The following is a 6128-nucleotide window of genomic DNA, read 5'->3' on the forward strand; positions in this document are numbered from 1 at the left end:
TATGTGTTGCATCCTGGGGAGACGACCAAAAAAGGACTCAGTGGAAATAAGCCACAATGCCTGACTTTCTTGGGTTATCCTAGTTTCTTAATCCTCCAAATAAATGGTTCTAGTGGAAATAAATCACATTGACTTCACTGTACTATCCTAGGTTAAATTCTACAAAATATATACTATAATGAATCATATAAGATTCTAGTTATGCATGAGACTCAAATAAAGCTTAATTAATTCTTTACGCTCATAGGTGAACCCACATACGCCAACTTACTGATATTGCACGCATGCGCGTGTGAGTATTAAGAGGCAGGGTCAAGAGCTATGAGTTGAATTCCCTACAAGCACAAATGAGCTTGCACACACACACACAACACAGTGGAAGAAGCAGGATCTTTACATAGCTTTAAGAAGAGGTACGAAAAGGCTCTTGAAGCCAGGAGAGAGGGAACCTGCTAGCGACCAGCGAAGAGACGAGGTCAGGAGCTGTGACTCGAAAGCTACAACCACATACTGCTGAGTACATATAGGTGAGTCAAAGGGATGTTAGGAAGTATTTCTTCAGTCATAGAATTGTCAGGCAGTGGAATAGCCTAGAAAGTGACGTAGTGGAGGCAGGAACCATACATAGTTTTAAGACGAGGTTTGATAAAGCTCATGGAGCAGGGAGAGAGAGGACCTAGTAGCAATCAGTGAAGAAGCGGGGCCAGGAGCTATGAATTGACCCCTGCAACCACAAATAGGTAAGTACACACACGCGCGCGCATCCAGTCATACAGTGTTAAATTACAGACCAATGTAACTGACTTGTATACTATGTAAACTTATGGAGATTATCATCAGAGTGGTGGAGTGCCTAGAAAGAAGTGGGTGTATAAATGACAACCAGCACAGCTTTAGGGATGAAAAATCCTGTGTCACAAACCTACTGAAGTTCTATGACAAGGTAACAGAAGGCAGGAGAGAGAGGGATGGGTAGATTGCCTATTCTTGGACTGTAGGAAGGCTACACAATACTGCACAAGAGACTAGTACAAAAACTAGAGCAGGGAAAACACTACAATGGATCAAGGCATACCTAACGGAGGAAACAACGAATGATGGTCCATGAAAAGATGTCTGAATGGGTGTTTGTCGACCGGGGTTCCCCAGGGGTGGTGTTTCTTGTATATGTGAATGACATGACGGAAGGGATAGAGTCAGAAGTATCCCTGATCGCAGATGACGCGAAACTAATGAGGATACAAGCAGACGAGGACCAGGAAAGGCTACAAATGAATCTGGACAGGCTACTGACCTGGTCTGACAAATGGCTTCTAGTGACAAATTGCTCAGTAAGTGCAAAGTTATGAAGTTTGGGAAACGGCAAAGAAGACCGCAGACGGACTACAGTCTAGGGATGTGCAAAGGCCTTACTCAGTGAGGACCTTGGGATGAGTATTATACCGAGCACATCATCTGAGGTGGACGCCAACCAACTAACGCTGCAGCAAATGAGCGTCTGGAAAATTTAAGAGCAGCTTTTCGATACCTAAAGAGTAACTCACTATAGTATACAGTATAGTGACTATACTGTATACCGTGTACGTCAGGTCCATATTGGAGTATGTAGCACCAGTATGGAATCCACACCTGGTCAAGCATGTCAAGAAATTGGAAAAAGTGCAGAGGTTTGCAGTGAGACTAGTCCCGAGGCTAAGTAATATATCATATGTGGAGAGGTTAAGGGAACTCTACCTGATGACACTAGAGGTCAGGAAGATTAATGGGAATATGATAACGTACAAAATACTGAGAAGAACTGACAAAGTGAACAGGAACAGAATGTTTGAGAGGACAACAGCTAGAAGTTGAAAACTCAGAAACCATACCCCCGGCCGGGATTGAACCCGCGGTCATAGAGTCTCAAAACTCCAGCTCGTCGCGTTAGCCACTAGACCAGCTAGCCATGAGACATAGGCAAATCGGAAAGTATTTCTTCAGCCTTAGAGTAGTCGGGAAATGGAGCGCACCGGGGAGTGAAGTGGTAGAGGCAGGACCCATATATATATAGCTTTAAGAAGAGGTACAATAAGGCTCTTGGAACCAGGGGAGAGTGGACCTAGTAGCGACCGGCGAAGAGGCGGGGCCAGAAGGTGAGATTGGATTCCTGCAACCACATATAAGAATACACACGCACACAGGTGCTTACTCCCTGGGTAAACAGCACCAATGAAGAGCTCATATTCAACACAAAACGACGATCAGTAAGGTTGTAATTCACGTTACACTAATATCATGTATATTTTATTCCAAATAATAGTTTCAAGCACGTGTTCAGTGAATATACACAGAGTGAGAGATAGTCCATATACACTTCGTGATGTATCCTATACACATCCCCTAATAGCAGAATAAATGTAATTATCCCATTATACATTTTTAATTATTTCCTAGTCAAAATTAGTTACACCCCATTGTGTGGCTCTCCCGATTTATGAATTTTACGACGTCAGCGTGTCAGCGTGCCTCGTTGTGCTCCGGGTTTTCTCGTGTTTTCACGGTCACTCTTACGTGCTAGAACTTTAATTTGTGCCATCAATCCTATACGATACATCCCTCTAGCGCCTGGAACCAATCTTGGGCGGAAAACATTATATACTGAGTCAAAAAAGGAGAATTAGTGCGCACTACCTAGCAGAGTTTACTGCCAGAGGGGAATCATAGGCCTGTGTTCCGTGTGCAAAATAATAATAATAGAACTTTTCTTTGTCAGAGGAAAGAAAGTCTCCTTGATAACATTGTGTATACATAGTGTATAGTGTATACTACAGTGGCTCCCTACCTGGAGTTTACCTGGAGAGAGTTTCGGGGGTCAACGCCCCCGCGGCCCGGTCTGTGACCAGGCCTCCTGGTGGATCAGCGCCTGATCAACCAGGCTGTTGCTGCTGGCTGCACGCAAACCAACGTACGAGCCACAGCCCGGCTGATCAGGAACTGACTTTAGTTGCTTGTCCAGTGCCAGCTTGAAGACTGCCAGGGGTCTGTTGGTAATCCCCCTTATGTGTGCTGGGAGGCAGTTGAACAGTCTCGGGCCCCTGACACTTATTGTATGGTCTCTTAACGTGCTAGTGACACCCCTGCTTTTCATTGGGGGGATGGTGCATCGTCTGCCAAGTCTTTTGCTTTCGTAGTGAGTGATTTTCGTGTGCAAGTTTGGTACTAGTCCCTCTAGGATTTTCCAGGTGTATATAATCATGTATCTCTCCCTCCTGCGTTCCAGGGAATACAGGTTTAGAAACCTCAAGCGCTCCCAGTAATTGAGGTGTTTTATCTCCGTTATGCGCGCCGTGAAAGTTCTCTGTACATTTTCTAGGTCGGCAATTTCACCTGCCTTGAAAGGTGCTGTTAGAGTGCAGCAATATTCCAGCCTAGATAGAACAAGTGACCTGAAGAGTGTCATCATGGGCTTGGCCTCCCTAGTTTTGAAGGTTCTCATTATCCATCCTGTCATTTTTCTAGCAGATGCGATTGATACAATGTTATGGTCCTTGAAGGTGAGATCCTCCGACATAATCACTCCTAGGTCTTTGACGTTGGTGTTTCGCTCTATTTTGTGGCCAGAATTTGTTTTGTACTCTGATGAAGATTTAATTTCCTCATGTTTACCATATCTGAGTAATTGAAATTTCTCATCGTTGAACTTCATATTGTTTTCTGCAGCCCACTGAAAGATTTGGTTGATGTCCGCCTGGAGCCTTTCAGTGTCTGCAATGGAAGACACTGTCATGCAGATTCGGGTGTCATCTGCAAAGGAAGACACGGTGCTGTGGCTGACATCCTTGTCTATGTCGGATATGAGGATGAGGAACAAGATGGGAGCTAGTACTGTGCCTTGTGGGACAGAGCTTTTCACCGTAGCTGCCTCGGACTTTACTCTGTTGACGACTACTCTCTGTGTTCTGTTAGTGAGGAAATTATAGATCCATCGACCGACTTTTCCTGTTATTCCTTTAGCGTGCATTTTGTGCGCTATTACGCCATGGTCACACTTGTCGAAGGCTTTTGCAAAGTCTGTATATATTACATCTGCATTCTTTTTGTCTTCTAGTGCATTTAGGACCTTGTCGTAGTGATCCAGTAGTTGAGACAGACAGGAGCGACCTGTTCTAAACCCATGTTGCCCTGGGTTGTGTAACTGATGGGTTTCTAGATGGGTGGTGATCTTGCTTCTTAGGACCCTTTCAAAGATTTTTATGATATGGGATGTTAGTGCTATTGGTCTGTAGTTCTTTGCTGTTGCTTTACTGCCCCCTTTGTGGAGTGGGGCTATGTCTGTTGTTTTTAGTAACTGAGGGACGACCCCCGTGTCCATGCTCCCTCTCCATAGGATGGAAAAGGCTCGTGATAGGGGCTTCTTGCAGTTCTTGATGAACACAGAGTTCCATGAGTCTGGCCCTGGGGCAGAGTGCATGGGCATGTCATTTATCGCCTGTTCGAAGTCATTTGGCGTCAGGATAACATCGGATAGGCTTGTGTTAGTCAAATTTTGTGGCTCTCTCATAAAAAATTCATTTTGGTCTTCGACTCTCAGTCTGGTTAGCGGCTTGCTAAAAACTGAGTCATATTGGGACTTGAGTAGCTCACTCATTTCCTTGCTGTCATCTGTGTAGGACCCATCTTGTTTAAGTAGGGGCCCAATACTGGACGTTGTTCTCGATTTTGATTTGGCATAGGAGAAGAAATACTTTGGGTTTCTTTCGATTTCATTTATGGCTTTTAGTTCTTCCCGCGATTCCTGACTCCTAAAGGATTCTTTTAGCTTAAGTTCGATGCTTGCTATTTCTCTGACCAGTGTCTCCCTGCGCATTTCAGATATATTGACCTCTTTTAGCCGCTCTGTTATTCTTTTCCGTCGCCTGTAAAGGGAGCGCCTGTCTCTTTCTATTTTACATCTACTCCTCCTTTTTCTTAGAGGAATAAGCCTTGTGCATACATCGAGTGCCACCGAGTTAATCTGTTCTAGGCATAAGTTTGGGTCTGTGTTGCTTAGTATATCTTCCCAGCTTATATCGGTTAGGACTTGGTTTACTTGGTCCCACTTTATGTTTTTGTTATTGAAGTTGAATTTGGTGAATGCTCCCTCGTGACTAGTCTCATTTTGTCGGTCTGGGGCTCCATGCATACATGTCTGAACCTCAATTATGTTGTGATCTGAGTATATTGTTTTTGATATGGTGACATTTCTTATCAGATCATCATTGTTAGTGAAGATGAGGTCTAGTGTATTCTCCAGTCTTGTAGGCTCTATTATTTGCTGGTTTAAATTGAATTTTGTGCAGAGATTTAAAAGCTCGTGTGAGTGTGAGTTTTCATCAGAGCTGCCTCCTGGTGTTATTACTGCAACAATATTATTTGCTATATTCCTCCATTTTAGGTGCCTTAAGTTGAAATCCCCCAGGAGCAAGATGTTGGGTGCAGGAGCTGGAAGATTTTCCAGACAGTGGTCAATTTTTAACAGCTGTTCCTGGAATTGCTGGGATGTTGCATCCGGAGGCTTGTAGACTACCACAATGACTAGGTTTTGGTTCTCGACCTTTACTGCTAAAACTTCCACTACGTCATTTGAGGCATTAAGCAGTTCTGTGCAAACAAGTGACTCTGCAATGTACAGGCCAACCCCCCCCTTTTGCCTGTTCACTCTGTCACATCTGTATAGGTTGTAACCTGGGATCCATACTTCGTTGTCCAAGTGATCCTTTATGTGGGTCTCAGTGAAAGCCGCGAACATTGCCTTTGCCTCTGCAAGCAGTCCACGGATGAAAGGTATTTTGTTGTTTGTAGCTGGCTTTAGACCCTGTATATTTGCAAAGAAGAATGTTATCGGACTGGTGGCTATAAGGCTAAAGTGTCATTTGAAAACAGGTAAATTTGTAAATGAAGTGATAAGCCTATAGAGGCAGGTGCCAGAAGTCGCCAGAATCTTACCACAGAAGTCAGCTGTTTTAATAATCTTCCTGGCCTGCTAGTGTACACGCATATAATCTAGTGATACCAGTGAATAGCAGAATACAGTGTTGTAGTAGCAACTAACCAGTATTATAATGGTACTTAGTGGAGTGGAGTGACTTTCATTAGTTTCTTTTTTCTTG

Source organism: Cherax quadricarinatus, chromosome 68 (genome assembly GCF_038502225.1).
Source record: "Cherax quadricarinatus isolate ZL_2023a chromosome 68, ASM3850222v1, whole genome shotgun sequence".
Classification (NCBI taxonomy): domain Eukaryota; kingdom Metazoa; phylum Arthropoda; class Malacostraca; order Decapoda; family Parastacidae; genus Cherax; species Cherax quadricarinatus.